The sequence below is a fragment of the Phalacrocorax carbo genome, chromosome Z (assembly GCF_963921805.1).
Source record: "Phalacrocorax carbo chromosome Z, bPhaCar2.1, whole genome shotgun sequence".
In the NCBI taxonomy this organism is placed as follows: Eukaryota; Metazoa; Chordata; class Aves; order Suliformes; family Phalacrocoracidae; genus Phalacrocorax; species Phalacrocorax carbo.
This window is the reverse complement of record NC_087548.1, coordinates 14,972,793-14,997,184: the sequence shown is the minus strand read 5'-3', so window position 1 is coordinate 14,997,184 and position 24,392 is coordinate 14,972,793. Positions and strand designations below refer to the sequence as shown.

Genomic DNA, 24,392 nt, shown 5'->3' with positions numbered 1-24,392 from the left:
AAATTAGAAGGGCCAAAGCCCAGCTAGAGCTTAATCTGGCTGCTGCCATAAAAGACAACACAAAATACTTCTATAAATACATTAGCAGCAAAATGAAGGCTAAGGAGAATCTGCAGCCTTTATTAGATGTGGAAGGAAACATAGTGACAAAGGAAGAGGAACAGGCTGAGGTGCTTAATGCCTTCTTTGCCTCAGCCTTTAACAGTAAGACCAGTTGTTCTCTGGGTACCCACCCAGCCCCCTGAGCTGGAAGACAGGGACGGGGAGCGGGATGGAGACACCATAATCCAAGGGGAAATGTTTAGCGACCTGCTACACTACTTAAGAAACACACAAGCCTCTGGGGCCCGATCGGATCCACCCAAGGGTACTGAGGGAGCTGGTGAAAATGCTCGCCAAGCCACTTTCCATCCTTTATCAGCAGTCCTGGCCAAGTGGGGAGGTCCCGGCTGACTAGAGGTTAGCAAATGTGACACCCATCTACAAGACAGGTCAGAAGGAGGGTCCAGAGGACTACAGGCCTGTCAGTCTAACCTCAGTACTGTGCAAGGTTATGGAGCAGATCATCCTGAGTGCCATCACATGGCATGTGCAGGGCAACCGGGAGATCAGGCCCAGACAGCATGGGTTTATGGAGGGCAGGTCCTGCTTGACTAACCTCATCTCCTTCTGTGTCGAGGCGACCCACTTAGTGGATGAGAGAAAGGCTGTGGATGTTGTTTACCTGGACTATAGTAAAGACTTTGACACTATTTCCCCCAGCATTCTCCCGGAGTAACTGGCTGCTCATGGCTTGGACATGTGCACTCTTTGCTGGGATAAAAACTGGCGGGATGGCTGAGCCCAGAGAGCTGTGGTGAGTGGAGTTAAACCCAGTTGGTGGCCGATCACAAGCTGTGTTCCCCAGGGCTCAGTGCTGGGGCCAGTTCTCTTTAAGATCCCTATCAATGATCTGGATGAGGGGATCAAGTGCACCCTCAGTCAGTTTGCAGGCGACACCAAGTTGAGCAGGAGTGTTGATCTGCTTGAGAGTACAAAGGCCCTACAGAGGGATCTGGACAGACTGGACTGATAGGTTGAGGCCAACCACGTAGGGTTCAACAAGACTCAGTGTTGGGTCCTGCACTTGGGTCACAACAAGCCCATGCAGCGCCACAGGCTTGGGGAAGAGTGGCTGGGGAAGCTGCCCTGCAGAAAAGGACCTGGGGGCACTGGCTGACAGCCGCTGAACGTGAGCCAGCAGTGTGCCCAGGTGGCCGTGAGGGCCAACAGCATCCTGCCTTGTATCCAGAATTGTGTTGCCAACAGGAGTAGGGAAGTGATTATGCCCCTGTACTTGGCACTGGTGAGGCTGCACCTTGAGTGCAGTGTTTAGTTTTGGGCCCCTCACTACAGCAAGGTCACTGAGTTGCTGGAGTGTATCCAAAGAAGGGCAACAAAGCTGGTGAAGGGTCTGGAGCGCAAGTCTTATGATGAGTGGCTGAAGGAACTGAGCTTGGAGAAAAGGAGGCTGAGGGGAGACCTTATCGCTCTCTACTGCTATGAGAAAGGAGGTTGTAGTGAGGTGCATGTCAGCCTCTTCTTGGAAATGGTCTCAAGGTGCACCAGGGGAGGTTTAGATCAGATATTAGGAAATATTACTTCACTGTAAAGGTTGTCAAAAATTGGACTAGGCTGCCTAAGGAAATAGTTGAATCGCTATCCATAGAGGTATTGAAAAGACATGTAGATGGGGTGCTTAGGGTCATGTTTTAGTGATTACCTGTTACTCTTAGGTTTACCGTTGGACTCAATGATTTTAAAGGCCTTTTACAACCTACTTGTTTCTGTGTGTTATGTGTATTTTATCTTCATCCTTTAATATATGGTAATTAACTGTGTACCATATTATGTTCTTTCACTGTACCATTTGTCTAGCATTATTAAAGAATGCATGCAATGTAACTAGAATCCTTTTGGTTATTATTGAAATGCAACAGCTTTTTCTTTCAGTAGGACAGCTATTGTGCACTAACAATTCTGTTCAATTATATTTTTTTTAGGTATAAAGTGAAGAATATTGTGTCTGTTCTGGGGTGGAGTGGGAATGCAAGCAAGCACAATGTAACTAAATGATCTGGAATTTGGCTAGCATCCTTGCAACTAATGCCAGCACTTAAAAGCCTTGGATACTTATTCTTTCTCATTATGTTGAATAAGAACATTGGTCAAGCATACAGTACATTGGAAGTGTTCTTGGTAGAACATTAGGCTTCCACAGTTGTTCTTTAACCCACTGCAGTTGTTAGGGTAAAACTGATGACGTAAATAGTCGAAAAAACATTAAAGTGATGTTAATGTAGCTAGACAAAGGAGAGACCATGGGCTAGCATGCCCAGTTGCTCCTTTTAAAAATAAAACAATGGTAAATCATGATATAATAACATGCTAGTACACATAATTTAATTTTATAAGAAGATATGTGTAGACTTTCTTTTCTGCAATAATGATTTATCTTACAAGTTGCACATTTTTCTCATCTTATGCCAGAATAAATTTGTTCTCGGGCTATTTCCCATAAGATTTTTTTTCCTTCTTCGACATCAGAGTTGCTGATAATAGCAGGGATAATGTTGTGCTTGTGCTTAATGGCTACCGAAATACAATTTTGTTTAACAATATCTTTGTCTTATTCATAAATAGTTTCTTTTTTGACCATATGCAGTCTGAATAGAAGACTTAAATGGGAATAAACAGTCTGCCTTAAAATAAGTGAAATTCTGTAAAGAAGTTTAATGTAGAATGCCTGAACACAGGCACTAATGAAAGATGAAAAAAGCCATCCAACTCTGCATGCTTTAAGATGTGGCACAAATAAGCACTTCAAACAAATGGCAGGAATTATAACTGTTAAAGACTTGTGTGGTGGAGCAATGACTGCCTTACTATTACTGATGGATCACTTCAAATCATATAACAATGCTCTATGGTCAAACCAATAGCAAGAATCTAAAATAGTGAGCTACTCTGCCTCTGATTTTCTCCAGCTGTCCTACTCTTTATTCCCATTTCCAGTTCTTTCTGCTCCATTGATTCTTATTCTCTCCCACAGTCAGAATTATTCTTACCCATATTTTTTCCATTTATTTCCTTCTTCATGTCTGATGATGTGTCTTCTTATATTCATCTACTGCCCTAATCCTTCTTTCCTATAAAGGTTCATGTGTGCATTTCATTTTCAAAGCAGTTTATACACATTTTGAATTATGTGTTTTGTCAGATTTTTACTGTAGCAACTCTGATCATTCTTTTGTCTCCTCATTCTCCAGAGTGATGGTAGAAGTTGTTGGAAATGCTTTTGAGCTTAAATGGCAAGAGCTTGTCCCTTTTGGCCATTTGAGTCATGTGTAGAGTAGTAGGCCAAAAAACCCTTCAGCTGTTCCTTTTGTAAAAGTACTTTGTAAGCTATTTGGCATATGGATGTTTGGCACATGCTTATCTGGATAGCTTAGTGTTTTTGCATATTACAGGTTTGAAATTCCTTTCCCAGAGGGAAGGTAGATGTCCTGCTCCACCCCAGAAAAATGTTATATGAATGAGATTTAAAATTAAAACCAAGCAAAATGATGGTTGGACTATCAGGTATGCACAAAACCACATGGTCAATATAGCAGCATTAAAAAAAAACTCACTGAGTTTGAAGTAGCATTAGTCTAGATATATACTAAGGTAGACCTGTCTTAAGTGTCAGTAAAGAGCTGGTATACCACATCACTATTTCTCTTTCTTCTTTTCACCGATGACTTCTGACAGTAAAGCTCATTCTGCCCTGTCTCTTGTTTTACCTCTCACCATACTGTTACTTCTCTCTTACAATACCAGATACAGATGCTCAGGCTGCACCATTCGAAACAGCTATTTCAACAGCAATTATAATAGCGGGTACTTACTGATATAAAATGCTTTCTTATACAAGTACTAGTAACTCACTGGTAGAGCATTTGAAATTCAGTAAAGGATTTGAAGTTTTAGTATAACCTTGAATGAAATTCTTGATGCTCGTAACAATTTAATAAATTATTTTCTCATTTCCATTTTTAAAATGAAAATTATCACATTTTCTGTGATAAGAATTCTCCTGCATGGTAGATAATAAAATATGTAAATGAAACTAACTTATTCCATCTTTTGGTCAGTTTACCATTGGATGGTAGCAGAAAATTCTTTCACTAAAGGTCATACCTGTTGCAGACACATAATCCATACATTCTGCACACATCAGAAGAATCTTACGGAGACAGAGAAGTCCTTGTCCTCCATTTAGAGAAAGGTGCCTTTCTAAGATATAGGTATAAATTTTCGGTTTCTTCATCATATTTGGAAGAACAAAAGGCCCAAGCCTTTAAAAGGCAAGTACAGCATATTTTTAATTAAGATATTTTAAATCAAATAAATTCTATGCTTTGGTTTGAATTTTTTTCTTTTTAAAAGATTAATGCATTATATTACATGAATAGGCCAGGTGAAGTGCAGAAAATTAGTTTTAATTTTGAAACAAGAAATAAGTGTACCTGACAGACTTTACTGCTTATATAGCATCAAATTAACTGCATTTATATGTATAGGCCATGCAAATAAAATTTAATATTTTGCTGCATAATATGATACATGGAGCCTAAGATTCATATAATTCTGTTTCTTGAATTATGCAGCTGCTTCCTGTGATCAGCTGCCTTCAGAAGCTCTCTTCAACAATCCCTTTCAAGGAATGTTTTTAACAGTTTGTTCCATGGTGAGAGAGGAACCCGATATGGAAAGCCCAGGAATGGCAAACATAACCAAAAAGCAAATAAATGAAATTTCAATTGTTATTGACTTTTTACATACCTAGGCATTCATGCAAACAAAATTGGACAGTGCAGCAGCTAAATTCCTATGAATTTTTGTTCAATTGTTTCAAGATTTGATCACCTTATCATTTGTGTCTAAAGGTAAGGAATCAAGTTTCCTTGCTTTGGCATGTTAACGTGGAAAACCCTTTATTTGTGGGAATGGATCTTGGTGATTGCAACCACCCAAAGCAACTCAGGAAGAAAATTAAAGGACATTTTAGGAAGTCAAACTCTATCCCATCTGTCTCATGGCACCAGCTTTACAGAAGCCTGTAAGAAAAATCATGTATATATTATATATGGGTGTGCAAGCACATGTGTGTATGCTTTAAAATATTTTTTTTAATATCCAATGATTTTGAAAGCTCTTTTGCAAACACAGTTCAGTGCTTCAAATCACTACAAAGGAAAAAAATAGCAATTGCTTTCTTACTGCTGCAATGTAGTTTCTTTCCCATAAAGTTACTTATCTGAATGAAAATAAAATAATTACATGGTTTTTTTCTGAATTCTAAATGTAATTAATGGAATTAATAATATTTTATTCCTTCATGACATGTTTTTGAAATTTGGATTATATAAGTAGAACTTCATCAAACATTTGTTTTTGAATTTATCATCCATCAACTGCTTTGTGCACAGAGAAGAAAATTAATATAGCAGTTTTTTATAGATATCTGTGGCTCACTTTTTGAAATAAAGCAAGTAACTTTGCTTTCCTTATGATAGTTTTTGATATTTAGCTAATTTATTTCTATTGTCCCCTTCACATGGGGACATGTGTTTCTGAGTTACTACTTACTTACAACCTTCTTGTAAGATTAAAAGTAGTTATTTCCATCCTGTGTATAACATGTCAGAGGTGTAGTTTTCAATAATTGTAACATTTTGGTTTTTTCAGCTTTGTGATTTTTTATACTCTATGTCTGTATTACGCAACAGAGACTTTTAAACATGGTTAGTCTTTTCCCTTCATCTTTGAGCTGAATATGATGATCCATTTTTATTTTACTGCTTGTTTTTTGTGTATAATGAAGTTATTCTCACTGGTGAAGAGGACTTAATTGTTGATCATTCATTTTCAGGGAGGATCACTGGCAGTGATCAGAGTATGCAGGCATGGTTCAGCCATGGTTCATAAGACAAGTCTAATGTGGAAATTTAACAAGCAGGAAAACCCCATGTTTTGCAAGGTAATAGTCTGCAAGAATTTCAGGACAAATGATGGAGCATAAATGATGTAATTATTAAATAATGGAGATGTAAAACTGTGTAAAAAGTTTGTAATTACCATTTGCTGTAGCAAGGGCTACTTAGTGGGGTGAATGTTACTTAAAGGAAAAACACTTTGGAAGTGAAAGGCATTTTGGTTTTAATCTAAATGTGTCTTCAGTCATCATCAGTAAAACACATGTTAGAAAAGTGACAGACAGTGATAATGCAGAGCAGAAATTCTCAGAGAATTCTGTAAATCTGTTGGTAGTTCACCTGCCCGCTCACTACCTAGCAGTCTGGGTTAAATGGGGAGGCAGTTTAGGTCACAACTTTTAAGCGTACCGTTAAGAAATATATGCTGACTTCTAATGGTGATCCATCTTTGACTTTTTTCAGAAATTAATTGTGTCACAAGGCATTGCTGCTTACCAGTTACCCTGATGAGAAAGTTACAGTTGCCCTCTTTATCACACTGTTACACAGAACCTGTCCTACTGGTGTCACGTCACAGAACTGACTCTGCACTAGTTTCATGTAGTTGAAAGACCTGTCTCAGTGTCTAAGGTAGTATTCAGAGTTAAAGCATAAAAAGGGAGAAATTGAGACAGGGCAAAATTCTAAATTATTTACTTTCTTCTTTTGCATGCATTGTCCTTGTATGTATCAAAAATTCTTATGACAGCTGTAGATACTATGCCATAATATTCCTATTGCAAAACTTATTTAACCTAATATTCTAGATACTCAGGCATAGTAAGTTTTCCATATATATATTATGTTTACATTCTTAACACTGTAATTGTGATTCTCTGGAATAGTGTTGGGGGAAAAAATGTAGTAACAGTTCAAACTCTGTTGTGTGAAATGTCAAAATTCCTAAAAATAAAAATAATAAGAGAAAATACTTCTCACTCCATTTCAGTCCCTAGCTGAATCTTATTAATATTTTTCCAACTTCTGCTTTCTGGAATGTTCCTTACTTCCTCCTCCATATTCAGCTGATTAGTATAATTTTTACTGACAGCTGTTTGGCCAGTTTGTGAGTACTCAGGAAGCATACTATCTTTAAATCTATCGGCTTTTGTTTTCTCCTGTGCAAGACCTGCTCATTGTCCTTCACACTTTTTTCTGCTATGCCTCTTCCTCCTATGTTGTCATATTTCTTCACTGATGAGAGGATTTTTTTCTGCTTTACTCAGTTCAGATTCCATTTCTTTTCATATTACATAATTCAGAAATACTAGAAGGCCTAAAATTCTTCTATATTTTAACCTATCTGTAGAACTCATTCTTTTTCCACAAAGTTTTCATATTATAATGACTTTTACATCAGGTCTTGGCAATGTAAGTAAAACTCCTGGTCTAAATATATTGGGTACCTCCACAAAAGAAAGAAAAGAATGAGTGAGTTTAAGAAAAATAATTTTGCCCTCGTGTTATGAAGTTCAGCAAGTTCTGTCAGCAGCTCTTTAACAATGTGATCATTTACAGCAGCCAGAAGAAAATAACATATTTACGCAGAAAAAACATGTGTAAGATTTAACTTTGTGACCCAAGAAGTTAAGCTTGAGGCCTTAAAATGTCATCCTTATCATAGGTGATCTTATGAAGTATTGCCATTACTGAGCAAGATGTAATTTAAAGCTTAAAAAGGCATGTATATCACAGTAAATAACAGTTGACCATGTTCTTTGCAAATATATAGTTTTGTTAAGACAAACAGAAATTTGCTAGCAAATGGTTTACTAAACCTGGATTCATCACAGGTTTCTCATAAACTACTCATGTATGACAAGCACTGTCTCTTTCATTATGTAGTATGAAACACATGCATGCTGTATTGCTACCACATTGAAAGCCTGGAAATATTTCAATACTTTTCAGCTAGCAAGTGTGTAAAGCAGTAAGATAAAATCATTAATAATAAGGTTCTGGATAGAGATTACACAACTGTTATTGAAACAATTGTCATTAAAACCCCAGTTTTTCTGGGTAGGACATGCTGTGTAGAATAAGAATGCCAATTTCTCAAAGAAAGCTAGCAATGACTAGGAAACTTGAGTGTGCAAAACATTAGAGGAAGAAGTTCTGGTTGATTTAAAAAAAATCAGTGTTCTGTCTAGAATCTTAAGTGTGAAGCTGAAGAACAAACTAATCAGTAGAACGGTAAAACAGATGAAGCAAAGGCCTGTTAGTTCAGAGTCTATTCATAAGTAATAAGAAAATAAGGTGTTCTGAGAGAGAAAAGAGAAGCAAAGTAATGAGTGGGGGCTATTAGCTGGGAAATGTTAGTATGTTTCCTTGCTCAAGCCGTAAAACTTTGGTAATCTATAAATCTAAGAAAAAGTATGATGGTGAGTAATTTTTGATGAAAAGATGGCTAAGTTTAACTTAAATATGTCCCAGTCACATGTAGAAGGTTAACTTGGTTGTGTTTTTTATGCCCCAGTAAGACATTTGCACATCCTGCTCTAGCTCCTGGCCAGAACAGGTCAGGCCAGAACATAGTAATTTTGTAATATAAGAGAAACATAGATTCATTTAGATTGGAAAAGACCTTTAAATTCAAGTCCAACCATTAACCTAGCACTGCCAAGTCCACCACTAAACCATCTTCCTAAGTCCCCATCTACATGTCTTTTCAATACCTCTAGGGATAGTAATTCAACTATTTCCTTAGGCAGCCTAGTCCAATTTTTGACAACCTTTACAGCCTCCCTTTCTCCAAGCTCAGTTCCTTCAGCCACTCATCATAAGACTTGCGCTCCAGACCCTTCACCAGCTTTGTTGCCCTTCTTTGGATACACTCCAGCAACTCAGTGACCTTGCTGTAGTGAGGGGCCCAAAACTAAACACTGCACTCAAGGTGCAGCCTCACCAGTGCCAAGTACAGGGGCATAATCACTTCCCTACTCCTGTTGGCAACACAATTCTGGATACAAGGCAGGATGCTGTTGGCCCTCACGGCCACCTGGGCACACTGCTGGCTCACGTTCAGCGGCTGTCAGCCAGTGCCCCCAGGTCCTTTTCTGCAGGGCAGCTCTCCAGCCACTCTTCCCCAAGCCTGTGGCGCTGCATGGGCTTGTTGTGACCCAAGTGCAGGACCCAACACTGAGTCTTGTTGAACCCTACGTGGTTGGCCTCAACCTATCAGTCCAGTCTGTCCAGATCCCTCTGTAGGGCCTTTGTACTCTCAAGCAGATCAACACTCCTGCTCAACTTGGTGTCGCCTGCAAACTGACTGAGGGTGCACTTGATCCCCTCATCCAGATCATTGATAGGGATCTTAAAGAGAACTGGCCCCAGTACTGAGCCCTGGGGAACACAGCTTGTGATCGGCCACCAACTGGGTTTAACTCCACTCACCACAGCTCTCTGGGCTCAGCCATCCCGCCAGTTTTTATCCCAGCAAAGAATACACATGTTCAAGCCATGAGCAGCCAGTTACTCCGGGAGAATGCTGGGGGAAATAGTGTAAAACTCACGTCATCATCTTCTATTTCCTAAGTTCAAGACAAAGCGTTCTGTTCAACCAGGCATGTCTTCTTCCCCTCTGGCTCATCTTTTGGGAATGGGGACTGCCTGCTATTGTGTCCTTAGGTTTCCTTGTTGAACAATGTCCAGCCTTCCTGGATTCCTTTTCCCTTCAGGGCTGCCTCCCAGGGGACTCTGTCAATCAGTCTCCTGAACAGGCCAAAGTCCAAGGTAACAGTTCTGCTAACCCTGCTCCTTCTCCAAGAATTGTAAATTCTATCATTTTGTGATCCCTGTGTCCACGACAACCTCCAACCATCATGTCACCCACAATTCCTTCTCTGTTCACAAACAACAGGTCCAGTGGGGCATCCTTCCCTTTTGGCTCCTTAACCTGTTGTGTCAGGGGGTTACCTTCCACACATACAGGAATCTCCTTGACTGTTTCCTCTCTGCTGTGTTGTATTTCCAGCAGACATCTGGTATGTTATAGTCCCTCAAGAAAAGAAGGGCTAACAATTGTGAGACTTCTGCCAGCCACTTAGGGAATATTTCCTCTTCCTTTTCATCCTGGTTGGATGGCCTATAACAGACTCCTAGCATGATATCTGCCTTGTTGGCCTTCTGCCCAATTCTTACCCATAAAACTCAACAATATCATCACCATCATTAAGCTCTAGACAATCAGAACACTCGGTAATGTACAAGGTTCTCCCTCTGCCTCTCATTCCTTGCCTATCCCTTCTGAAGAGTTTATATCCATCTATTGCAGCACTCCAGTTCTGAGTCATCCCACCTTGTTTTTGTGATGACAACTATCTCATAGTTTTGCCACTGCATGATGGCTTCCAACTCCATTGTTGAGATACAATGCAATCTACTTAAAGGATTTAGGATTATCTTTTCTTTTAATATATTGTCTAGGGTACTGTACCCATGGTTTTTTTTATTTGAAGATTTACTTTCAATCAAGTTTTAAACTTGGAAATTTTTTTCATACATATGAATGGTTATATTTCTGTTCTTACACAATTTACTATTTTTTATTTACAATTTTAAATTAGGTATAGTATGAAATTTTTTTTTTTTCTAATTTGGGGACTTGATTGTAATTTAATTCGCTTTATGGTAGATCCATTTTATGCTTATTTTTTAAAGAAAATAAAATCAAATTCTGGGACACAAGACACTAGTCCTTGCAGCAAAATGCTAGCCTGCTAAGTCATTAGGAACAAGTCTGACTTGACATTATGGTCAATATACTGGGTCTGATTTGTCACAGGTGTGGTCCACTGATATATAGGCAGACTATATGTTGGAATGGAGTAGAAAATTATACATTTTAATTTCTAGTTATTGCTAGTAATTACTGTTTATTGTGTCTCCATGACTCAATTTCATTTATGATAGCATTTAAATACAAGACATAATGATGCTGGAGAAAATGTAAGAAGTGAAGATTTAAAACACACTTTCTAGTTTGGGATTTTTCTTTCTTTCTTTCTTTCTTACTTTAACATTTGACTTTAAACATGTTTTATCTGTGGCAGCTCATCAGTTAGATAACTTGGGACTAATTCTCAGTGTGCTATCCACAGCCGGATACTGAGCTATCCACTTACTTTATTGCCCCTACAATGATATGGTGTAGTCTCTTATTTAACTGAGGGACAGTCTCTGGAAATCACCACAGTTTAAACTAGCAGATGTAGACCATATTTCTTGCTACCAAAACTGTGCTGCATTGCTAGTTTTAATGCTGCCCAGCAACCTTTTCCTTAGTCTTTAATATGTTTTCTAAGGTTTCATCAAAATTCTTTGTCTTTTCTACTAGATACAGTGAATGCCAAGTTTTTCTTAATTCAGGCATGTTTTCTGAATTTTTTATATTAAATTGGCTTACATCATTGAAAGTTAATCTGGTGTTACAGTCTTTTAAAGCAATATTCTGTAATTCTACATTAGTCTGGAAGATGTTTTTTGATAAATTAAACTAGAAGAGGAATTATCAGTCTAGTGCTCTCTTGTTCTGTCCCTTCTTGTGTATTATCTGTTTCTCATTTTGATCCCAGAGCAGTCAGTGTAAAGGAGGATTTTTTCATTAATGTATTACTGGTACTTCTGCTGTTAAATTAGTTATTGTATGTACTTTAGGTTCCTGAATTTCCTTTGAATGTTTTTAGATGAAGTGCTGAATTGTTATTATGAAGGGACTTGTTTTTACATATTCTCTGTATGGGTTTTTTGGTTGGTTGGTTAGGTTTTTTACATTTCTATCATGAAAAGTACATTGTTTCTTCAAGAATACGGGCTTTTTTGAACACGTAACTTTAAATTTCAGAAGCAGGTGATATGATTGTAAAGGAAATGTGTGTTTGCATTTGGTGAGGGTTTTTTAAACATTGATAGAATATGTATATAAATTTTTTCTTATATTATGTAACAGTTTATTGAATATATCTATTTTATGTGTATATGTATATATGTGTATGTAAACATACATACCCAATGTAAATACATGTAAAGTATTAGCCCTTCTATATGAAGCTATCTCTTTATAAATCTGTATCCTAGACTTGTTAGAAATTATTCATCATCATCACTAGCTAACTTAATGGCTTTTGCTTATTGCATAAGAAAAACATACCTCAAGATACATTTAAAAAAATTAAAAAGGGAGTGACATGATGTAAATTGGAATTGCTTTTCTTGGCCCTAGAAGAAGATCCTTACTTTATCTTCACTTTAACAGTAGTCACTGTCAAAACAGGAAAAACCAATGATATTGGAGAGAGAAAACTAATTTTGAACTGGCAAAAAAGTGTGTGCATTTTCCAACTTTATTTTTTTTAATAATATTGTACTGATATTAGGAAAGAAATAATGTCCTCTACTGTCTTTGAAATATTTTAACTTAAGTTAGTAAGCTGGTGTGACAAATTACTTGATACTGTGTAATTTAACTGTGTATGAGGAACAGTAACCTGTAAACCTGTGAACAGTAACAGTGTACCTCGTAACAATTGATGCTGTCTGCTGATTTGGGTTTTTTCTGAAGACAGGAACATGATTTTGAAATCAAGGGAAGTCTTGTTGCAGACACACCAATAAAAAATGAGCCTTTTCTAAATTCATAAAGAATAGTATACTTGTAAGACTATTGGGTTACCTTCTCATGAGCCTGAGGGGCAGAATTATTACTCCTTACACACTAACTATAGTGTATATTTTCTGCTATCCATGCCCACCCTCCCAGTCATTGCAAGGAATATTCCTGTTAGGCATACAAAGCCATGCAGTCCCAGAATGTAAAGATAAATAACTGGATACAGAAATACAAGTCAATACAAGGAATTTGTATTGGCTCTCCTCAGTCATACTTATCCACATGAACAAAGTAGATGGTGATGTTGATACTCTTTGTCAGGTCTAAACAGCTTTGAGTCAAGTTTTGTTTATAAAGCACTTGGTGGCCTATGATGTGAGTTGAAGTACAGATTCTGATCAGGATTAAGACTGGCTTTTCTATGACTGGTATATATAGAGAGCATCAATAGCCAGGTCTGAGTGTGTGAATAAAGTGCAGACCGGTAAGAGGAGTTTTGCTGCTGCCCTTCAGACCGTTCACTGTATGTGATGAGTCAGAATTTGTTCTCAGAATAGGCTGAGATTCAGTGCGCTGAAGAGTCATCTTTGCAATTGTGGAGTTAAAAACAAACTTGAAAATAGGAAAGCATCATGATGATGATCTCAATCCCTGAAGTATTTGATCTGGATCTTAAAGACCTGTCAAAATATGGGTACACTATGTCTTGAACAGCTGCCTCTGGAGTCTTACAAAACATGATGGAGTGTCATCTAGATGATGAACTGAATGTACCAAGAAAGAGTTGTTTTATAAACAATGAACGCCTGAAGAGATCTTTGTAAAACCAACAGTGATTTTGGTATATATGATGCACATTCTATGTAACACATACAGTTTATTTTGTGTAACCATAACTTTTTTCCTAAATTCAACTCCTTCATTTTGCCCTCTGTAAGACACTTATTGTTTGTCTTTTTTTCAGTCTGCTTGGAGTAACAATAGAACCAAAAATGGAACATGGAGCAACTGTATTACTTAACTAATCCTCTCCAGCAATTTTAGTACAAATTATTGATATGCTGATCACATCAGTAGTGATCTTTAGATAATGCCAATTGCTCTTCAGATATTAATTGGGCTAAAACTTTGTAGCAGTTAGAATGGACTCATGTTAGTTTAAATCCTTAATTGCATTTAATTATAGATTTGCTTATGAAACAGCTGCACCTTTTCCATCAGGTCTGTTAGTCTGCCATTTGAAAGGGTTAAGCTTCTCTGCATCTCTGCAAAGTATTTTTTAACTTAACTTGTCTTGGCTGTATTTTACATCTTACCTTCCAGCTGGCCTATTTTTTCCAGAGCTCTTTGTTCATCTAGTGCAGGATTTCATCTAACCTCATTAATGACATTACTCTTTTCATTACTTTTTGCAGTTACCCATTTGGCTTGCCTGTCTTGGCTCAAGATGGTGGAAATTAATTGTAACATCTCAAACAAGACAACACATAAATTTGCAAGCAGAATTCTTAAAAATGTTACAACAAATGAGTTAAATGAAGTTGAGTACAATTGAAACTTCTCTAACCAGTTGCTGATAAATACAATCTGGACAATATTTTGCAAGAATATTTATTGAGACTACTCAACATCAGCTTTTGAGAGCTTATAAAGTTGACTATAAGTACAGGATAAGCATAGAGAGCTAAAAAGGAAGCTTGAGTAAGAAAACAAGATTTTCACGGAAATTTACATTTACCTCCTCTTTTTTTTGTGGAGAAGTTACTGAGGACCAAACTGCAAGGCAGCAGGATTGCTTAAGATTTTGTTGTTGTTTGGCCATGAATGCAGTTAAGTTGTTCACCTACCAAATTAGTGAATAGGATTGGTTGGAAGTCGATATCATAAATTGTGGAAAGCACAATTACTGTGAAGTATAGTTGAGTGGATATGCTTCAAATATCTGTATAATTTTTCCAGAGGACTGATGATACTGTTTTATGGTTCAAAGAAGAGAAACTACTTTAGCTGTGCCCACAGCTGAATATTGAGTTGCAGCAAAGGTTTTCTGCACCAGCCAGAGTAACCAAGTTTTGCACGTGTAACAATGAAATCTTTGGTTATTTGTTGTCCATTGAATTCTGCTTAAGCTTGTATTTTCTGAGACAGGAATGAGAAAAGCTATGCATCTTTGTGTTTGCAGACAGTATGATTTGCATTAATAATTATGTCACAGATAAACCAAATAGTGCCAATTTGTCCAGTGCCGGTGAATTACACAGCAGATAGGTCATCATTACACTTCCAAGTGTATAACTGGGATAGAAATTTGGGTGACAGCTGTCAGAATGACACGGCTTAACTAATGTGATCAATTCTGAAGCAGACTGAGTCAAAATTTTCTTTCACAGGGGAATAGAAGCCCCAAGGTATGCTCTAGCCGGTTGAGAAAACAAATTATTAAAAACTTTTTGCAGCAGTCAGGAATGGCAAATACACTATTTTGTACCCTTCACAAAGAAGGGATCTGGGGAGCATCTTGTTCCTTTCTTATTCTTTGGGTTTTTCAATTAATGTATCCTTTTTGTTAACACTTTTCATCCCTCCTCTGATATAGTCAGTGCTAATTCCAGCAAAATGATCCCCATGACAGGGATGCCACCTCTTTGCGTACTTGTGGAAGTGCATTTTGGTTGACTTGGACATTGCTTCAAAATTTCGCAGTGCTGCAAAATTCAGGCGTGCTAAAAGCTTAACTTCTTCACTTCTTATATTAAATGAAGAAGAAAAACTATGAAAAGGACCTATACTGAAACTAGGTCGTACTAAAGTTAATGTACAAGGCAGGAGGTATCCTGCCACTTTATATTTAAAAAGTGAAAGTTAAGCCACTTTCCATTAGAAGCATAGCATTTCTGTCTTGCAGAAAAAGGTTCCATGCAACTGGGAAGATGATTTTATAGCCGAGAACAGAGGGAGTGAGGAGAGTACGATTGCATATGATGCTACATTCCTGGGCTTCCCAAACATTGGTACCACTTAACTAATAATCTCAAGATAACCTATTTCTATTTTAAGTTAACAGCACTGAAATTGCTATAAGGAATGGAATGGCATGGGATTTCTTTGTGGTTTAACTGCACCATTAATTCTGAGAAAGAAAAAGTGTACAAAATATTTAATACTGTTGAAACGTTCTCATTTCTTAATAAGAAATTGTAATAGATTTGCTGCATTATGTTGAAATGTGTTTATTGTACAAAGAATATTTTGTTGTAAATTGGTTGAATTATTTTAAGTTAGTAATGTTTTCTAAAACAATTCATTCCATCAAAACCAGAGATAATCACTAGTTCTGTAGCTCTTTATAGACTATATAAGTCTTTTTGTTATTTCTACACTTGCATCAAGAAGGATGCTGAAATTTACAATTTTTACATGACTTATGCCATCACTGAAGAGTTTGAGATTCTGCTGGCGCTGTTTTTAGAAGACTTACTTTACTGGAAGATAAGGTGAGGTCAAAAGACCAGATGTCTGTGTTTTCTTGTATGATGTGCTGGCCACATCTTAAAACTTCATTCTTTTAATGAAAAGGGCAAATCATGCAGTGTCTTTATAACTATGCAATGCAAAAACTATTTTCATGTAGGAAAAGTATAAACAAGGAATATAGAGAGAAGCAGGTAGTTAAACATGAATTACTACTGTAAGACAATTAAGAATAGTGGAAATTAGTTTCATGTCTTAACACATTGCTGTAATGAAAGCTAATTACAATACAGAAATTGAAATTGAAGCTGCAGTGATTAAAATCTTGTATGACAGATGCGTGGAGATGCTGACAATTTGAGTTGTTTCATTTTGCTATTAGACTTCTGGTAATTACCTGAACACACTTCACAAGGCATCCTTAAGTATAAGAAAAAGAAAGATCTATCACCATCACATTAAAAAATACATTCTGTAATGCTGAAAGCTACATCAGTTTTCAGGAAATGGAATCTTCTGTCTGATTTTAGTACCTGTATTACTGGTCCTTTTTTAACCTGTGCTTAACTCTGCTTTCAGATACTGGAGGCTTGAAGAATCCACAGAGTTTTTGAAACAAGAAGTGTGAAGTTTTTCTCCTGTCCAAGCTGCTGACTGTGTGACATGATGTAAGTCATTTAACCATTTTATCTCTATTTTTTCCTTTGTAAATTATGAAAATTTACTATTTTCTGTATTTTTAGGAATGCTTTGTTTTGATTAAATACTCTACCCATCATGATGAAAATTTTAGTATTATTTAAAAATTAAAGTTAATTTATACAGAAAATTTGTTTTGAAAAAATTATAAAATGAAACCTTACTTCATTACTTTTCCAACTACAACTATTAATTCGATTTCTAACATTTTCACAAGTGATGTCAGCTGACCTAAGCCTGATGTATGTGAGACTGCTTGTTACTTTTTTCACACTGTTACTTAATGGTTTCACAATGTTTTGAGCATTTAATAATATGCCCGTTTAACAAGTAAATGTTATTGGCTGCAGTTTTATAATCTTGTTATGTGCCTAATTGTGTTTTAAATCATTTAATTCTTTTGGAGCTGTTGAATTATGATTTCAGTGTTTAAGTCCTAATTATCTGGAAGGCTAGTGGGTCCAGCAAAAGGAGTGACCTAACAGAAAAGAAATCAACAGGTTCCGAGATACGAGACGCAGGTAGTATAGGGAAATACCAACTAGAGAGTTCTTAGGAGAAAAGAAACATTTGATTCTCTGTGTGAATCAGAAAAGACTGTCAAGTTTCAGTTCAGTGTCCATGTTAACAGAGTATTAACAGAGAAACTGCCTTGTGAGTAGAGTATTAGCATCTTTCAACTGATCTGTGTTATAATCCGATGAACACACATTCAGAATAAGTTAAGGAAATAGGTAATAGAATTTACTGAGGAATTTCTTGGTGAGATAGGATGGTAGAGCTCACTCTGCAGTAGAGAAGATGTAACTAAATTGTTTAAAGACAGTATGAGGGGAATGGATTGGAAATCCTGAATATCATATTTAAATCCAGGGAATTGTGTTTAAAAGTGGTGTTCATAGCTCAATGACTCCTTCAATTAGCTGACAAGATGTATATTACCACCATATGTGCTAAGAAAGCCATTCACTTAAGGTCCTGACTGTAATGATAGCAACTGTGATGAACATGGTATTTTATTTGTAACTTGGTTTTTAGCATTGTTTTCCATACGTTAACATTAGTATAAATATATTTTAACAAAGCTTGTATCTTCATTCTTACGTGACTATTATTGTAAGAACTTAGGGATTTGGGGTTCTTCTAGAGTGGGTGTAAACATGATCTACCATGTAAGAATCTTGTAGTTAAACATGAACTAACCCTGAGTATGTTTGTATTCTTTTCTGTAAATTGGTGTCTTTTCCTCTTTCTTATTCCTTCTTCTGTTGCAGAAAGCCTTATACCCATTTAACTTTGATTTTGCTTTTATTTTGACCGATGCATGCTAGCCTCCAAAAGGATTGAACTTGAAATATTTGTTGTTTGTTCACTAGTCATTCTTTTTAAAGAATTTTAAAAATCAGATTTCTCACATTGGTCATTATTATTTTTCAAGCATTTGTAGTTATTAACTTCTGTTTTCCAGCTGATGATTTTTAAGGTAGTTATGAAAATTTTGATCCTTTCCTAACTATAGATTTTTTTAATCTGATATGGATCTAATATATGTGATGCAAATATGACTGTGTTTTTAGTTATCTAAATTGTTGTTTCAGAATTTCTAGTAATTAACTCTGGGGCTTTCCTCTAGGCACATTTTTGTGTAATAAACATTAGCTGTCAGTCTAAATGTAGTTCTATTTCTTATAAAAGTCTCAATCCTAAATGGCACTTCTGCTTCTGCATCATTAAGGTTTGAGATGGCTAATTAATGGCTTGGTTGTGTATTAACATTTTTTAAATTTTGTGAAATATTTTAAACAGTGATTTCACAGAGTATTGATAATGCAAGGTGCTCATAGTCTTTACAGACTGAACACTCTTTTTAGCAGTACTTTAAACAGCCTGTCACTTTCTAAAAGCCACTTATTCTCTCCTCAATGTCTTACAACTGCAATATGCAAAGTTTGTGTGGTTCAATCACCTGTGTAAATGCTTTCTCAGAATTGAAATGAGCAAATAATTAATTCTTACTAGTTTTGCATAGGCAATATTTTATTCAAAAATGTTTTCACAATTTTACATAAAATTTTGGTTTTTAGAATTTTTCTAACTTATGAAACATGAGACTGAAGCACAAACAGTATTCACCAATGGCTCTTAGTCTGATTAACTGCGGTTATTTTCCTAGACCCACTATATCTTGCTTATCACTGTACTATCTTAACATCTTCAATAATTGGTATTGACTTTCTTACTGCATTCTTTCAAAGGGCCCAATTTTCATTATGAGGTATTTATTTATTATGTAGTCCATAGGAAAATAAGTCAGATTATACATTTTACATTTTCTTCCTAAAACAATAGAATTCGTAGTTTTTCTGGCTCCCAGAAATTGATAAATATGGGCAAGACAGATGGAGAATACTTTCTATTGGATGTTGGATGTTTAAAAAGAAAACAAAACAAAACAAAAGCCCCCACCCAAACCCTCAAACCCCACAATATTCTTTAAGCTTACAGCTCCACTGTTCCTGAAGGTGGAAAGTCATTGTCAAGGGAGCTTGTGTTCACAGTTGTGCTAACCAGATCTTTTCTGTCACACTTGAGGTATTTGGAAAGAAAAATGGAAAACTTAAATTTAACAGTATTCAATAGGAAAACAATTATATTAGTGGAGTGATGGATTCTGGGTGGCCTATGTTGCTAAGAAACAAACCCCTGCATTCTCAATTGATTAAATCCTTCTCTTCTAAGTGTTTTTTATGACGAGGTACATTGCAGTGCCTTATTCAGGCTTGGACATCTCAAATGCATCAACTATGAGGTCAAGTTATTATCTGCTTCTTCACTTACTTCAGTCTTGCTCCATCTGAACTAAAATCACTCAGACACCTCTCCATGAACATCTCTTATAAAGTTCCAGTTCAACAGGGAACAAGAGAAAACTCTTTCTGTTTCTCCAGACTCACTCCTCCTGTTCCTTGGCCTGATCCTCATAATCCATCTGTCATGTCGTACTGGAGCCCGGGTGCCATCTTCAGCTCATTCTTGTTCCACCAACATTAGTACTGAATTTGCCCGGTACAAGTTAGGTTAAAACATGTGGCACATAGTGCATTTCTGTTGAATTATCACACAAGAAAAGATTTTTAACAGCTTTTTGTTTTTATATTAAATGTGGGATGAGAGTTGGTATGTTGTCAGATATAAAGTCTGCCAATACAAAGTTACTGTCAGCATTGTTTGAATAAATTTAAAACAGTAAATTAATTTTGTCTGCCTAATGCATTGTAGTACTGCATAACTTTGATGTAGTGCAAGGAATTATCTGGCTAGGTATACTGTATAATTTTTTGCCTATACTTACTAAAGAGTATTTCTAGAATAGCACCTTCCTTATTCAGCCACAGAACTGATATGTTTTATTCTTGCTTCACAGTTTATCTTAATTATTGTGAAATCCTTTTTCTGAAGTTTGAAAAACATAGCCTTGCTCCGTGTGTATTTATCTAAAATACTGCTTCAGTGTGTAGTTTGTCACCATCTAATTTCTATATCCACCTTTAAACCCACTTCTAAACCTTTCACTTTGGACTTCCAATGCTCCCTCCCTCCCTGCCTCCCTCTCTCCATTTCTATGCCAGCTATTATCACCCACTTGTTAAATTTTCAAATGGTTTTTTTGCTTTCTCTCATGTTAGCTTTCCCACTTGATAGGAATTTGTGTAAGCATTCACTAATCCACTTATATCCCATGGCTTTTTATTATCACTTTTGCTGTGCTAGCTGCACAAAGTTCATAATGGTCAGATCATGGTTTTGCTGAAAATACAGCCTGTAATACTGATCACTGTATTCACTGCTTCCTTCTTCCCCACCTATTTCCACTTCTAGTCTTTCACTGTATTTTTGCTCTTGATTTATGTGAAACTGGAATTTTAATCCAAATATATAAATCTAACCATTCAGAATAAATCATGTAGCCAGAGAAGATCTGAAATTTATTAAGTCAATTGAAACTGGTAGAACATTAAAAACTACAGCCTGCAACATCTTGGGCTTATCAATTAGTGTTGTATGATGGTGCCTCGTCAGGCATGAACCATTATCTTTCTACCTTTCCATGTTTTTCTTAATATTTCATTTATTATTCCCAGTGTATATTTTCAGGTAACACAAATAACCTTATTGATAATTTGTCACACAGCCTCAGCTACTCTTTGCTGACCTTCACTTGATAGTCATTCTGAAATATTTTTAGGACAAATATCAGAGGCTCGGTAGCTCTACTGATTTACAGTAGCAATAATGCTCCTCCTCCTCTGAAAAAAAAAAATATTCCTGTGAAATCTTTGTATTCCAGGCTAATTTGGAATTCTCAACTTGTTTTATTAGAGATGATTCAATCATGACTTAGAACACTAATTTGGACATATGGCTTATGAAAAATGGAGGATTTCTGGCTTCTGCTTGCACAAATCAAGCATTTCTGGGTTTAAATTTTTATTTTGTTTCTCAATTTTAAATTTTATCAGACTCATTTTGTTCTGGGGTTACCAGATGGAACTAAACACCGTAGTCCACTATTATTGTTATTTCCAGTGCTTGAAAGAGGCTAGATTTCATATTTGTTCTAAATTCAGTAGAATTTGGTTGGTCCTGCTGTTCACAATGATAAGATATTGTTCCATTGACAGTTAAAAGCAGGATCACGACAACCTCACAAGCTCTGAGGTCAGAAGGTTTTTGCCACATTAGTTCTCATCTCCTTAGTTATGGAAAAGTTAGTAAGTTACACAGTGCTAGAGAATTTCCCCCCTTGCTGGAAGTCAGTTTTCAATACTTGGTTTTTATTTGCACAAGGGAGTAGAGTTTTGCCCAGGACATGGCTAAATATTTCCAAAGTTTGGGAGTTTGTACAGGCTGCAGGTCATTCCCCATTGGCAGTTTACTGGCAGACAACATGTTTTGGAAGATAGTAGGGTTTAATAGTATTGTTCTGTTCCAGGGCAGTTAGTCTGAGTGCCAGAGAGTGGTACTGGGCACAGTTATGAGTAGAGCTGTAACCTCTGAGTACCAAGTTTTATATCTTACTATGCTCAGACTCAGTGGAAGACAGATTTTTAGTGTTCTTGCATTTCACAGAGACAAAGTACATATATATTAGCTGATCACTGGAATCTTGTTCTTGGGGGATTCTGCTCTGTTTCTATGAAACTCAAGAATACATGCATCCTTAAAATTGCTAGTGTAATGGATTTGTGGAATTCATTAACCAAAACCACAAGTGAGGCAAGGTTACTGTGTTATGTAACTGATAAACACTGTAAGCATTTATAAATCAGATAACCTCTCTGAAACAGTTGAAAGGAACATCTCTGGGTGACTTTTCCCAATGGTTTAGCCATTTCAGCAGAGAAAGCCCATAAGTGATTTTAATACCAAGTCATTATAGTGATACTGTTAGGTGACAAATCTTTTGTTAGCATGGACAGGATAAACAGTTGACTACCTTGGCTAAGATGTGAGGTGATGCTTAAAAAATAGGGTAAGTTTTGCATGGTCTTGCATGATTCTCAACTTCAAAACTAGTTCACTGGGTATAATGTATGCCAGTCACTGTTTGAAAAAAAAAATAATCAAAAAGTAAAAAAAGGTAAATCATCTCCCTGCTTCCGATGTCATTAGTCATATTTCCACTTTCCAGATTATTACTGTATTTTTAAATATGTTTCCTAATTCTGCCTGCTGCCTTATAACACAAGCTGATGATTAATTCTTACTTGTGTATCGCATGCCAATGACATGCCTTAAATAAAGAATGCCCTTAGACTGTGTGCTCACCAAGAATTCTCATGGCTCCTGAGTTTCAGAAGTGTCCATCCCATAGAGGAAATGTTTTTGTAAGTAATAGCAAAGGGCTTAATATTAACAGAAGAAATAGAATGTAAGGAATATTTCACTGATTTTATTTTTAGTCTAAAATGACTTGTAGAAAATAGCATTGAATAATAGATTTTCAGCTGGGCCATACCCTAAACCTGGGCATCACATGTGGCTCTGGATGCTGTGGCAACTGCAGCTGTGTTGTCAAGGAAACAGCCTTGTGCTCAGTAGGCAAAACCAATGAGGATTAAGCAAGGCTATATTATAGCTAAGCCTCGGTGACCTTATCAGGGAGCAACAAGATCTGTCAGTTCTTCACTGTGCAGGTGTCCCTCAGGAGTGAGGGAGATATGCACAGGCAAAAACATATATGCAATATATCTGATTTAAATGTCAGACCTGGATTATTCAAACAAGTGAATGAATTTCCCAGTTAGATGGATTAAAAGACTCCATTTCTGTAAGTAAAACGTTTATATAAAATAAAATTAAATAATAGAGAAGAAAGTAATGTGATATGTTTTTCTTTAAGCTATGAAATGAAAAGATAACTGGAGTCTCATGAACTCTGGAAATCTTTTGGATTTTTGTTGTAGCTTTATAATCAGGCTAAAATTCACACACAATTGTGCCACTATAAAAATGTGTTAATTTCCCAATGGTAAGAAACAAAGTTTATAGAAGACTGAAATGCAGAGCAGTTGTCAACAGTTTCAAGCACAGTGTTCTTTAGTAAAAATTAATGCATGTGTCACTGAAGTACACATGTTATTTCATCCCAGTTTTTTATATCTAAAAGAATGAAAATCCAAATGCAACTGAAGTAAATAAGTGCAAGAAAAAATGCCTAATAGTTTTTTGCTGGGTGGGGAAGGAAGTTGAAAAAGTTTTGTAAATTGCTGTCCAAAGTTAATTGTTTTCTGCTTCCACTTTAAAATATTATTCCTTTTTATTTCTAAAGCAAAATAGAATGTTACACTTTAGTTGAAGCTTCATAATAAATAAGAATGAGTGAACAAGCAACTATATTTTACATGCTTTGGGAGAATCTCTGGAGTTTATTGTGCTTTTCTTTTTTACATTGTCACATAACATCAAAGGTGATTAAATGTCTTTCTTAATTAACCCTATGCTTTAATTGTTAATCTGGATTTATTTGTATTAACCGTTGTATTTTTTCTTATTTCAGTATCTCTTGTGGTATTACAGGTCCATTTAAATAAAAAAAAAACCCTGGGTTAGTTTATCTGCAGATAATGCCAGATGAACCTTTTTCAATAGTGAAACTGTCCAGTGTCTTGTACAGAGAAGGGAGCAACTGAAGCAAACTATGAAATGAGACACAGCTGATTATCATAGTGATTTTGCTTCCAACATTATCTTGTGATTTATTTTCTTTCTTAGCATTTATTTTTCCTACAGAGATTAATCTAAACTTGCCAAAGCCAATGGATTTTGTCAGATTTTGATTATTCTTTTCTTGCATCCCACTTCTGCATTTCTTTCTTTTTTGTATCTGATTATTTAAAATATCTGATTTTTTCCAGAGTTGCTGTTTTTACCATTTCAACTATGCTACAGAAAAATTCTGTGTATAAGATATTTCATATTAAAAAGAGAAATTCAGACATTTTGCAGCACACTTAAGGCCATTATAGAAAACCTGAAATAGACCTGATTTCATG

The 24,392-nt window shown here is 36.2% G+C and overlaps 1 protein-coding gene across 1 annotated transcript in view; it reads left to right on the top strand.

Moving 5' to 3' along the window:
* The window catches only part of PRLR (prolactin receptor), a 186,283-nt gene that overhangs the window by 6,069 nt on the left and 155,822 nt on the right, over positions 1 to 24,392 (top strand). Inside the window, exon 4 of the mRNA XM_064438533.1 lies at positions 16,717 to 16,805. The gene's annotated coding sequence lies outside the window, so the exon portion shown is untranslated. The remainder of the gene's footprint in view (positions 1 to 16,716; positions 16,806 to 24,392) is intronic.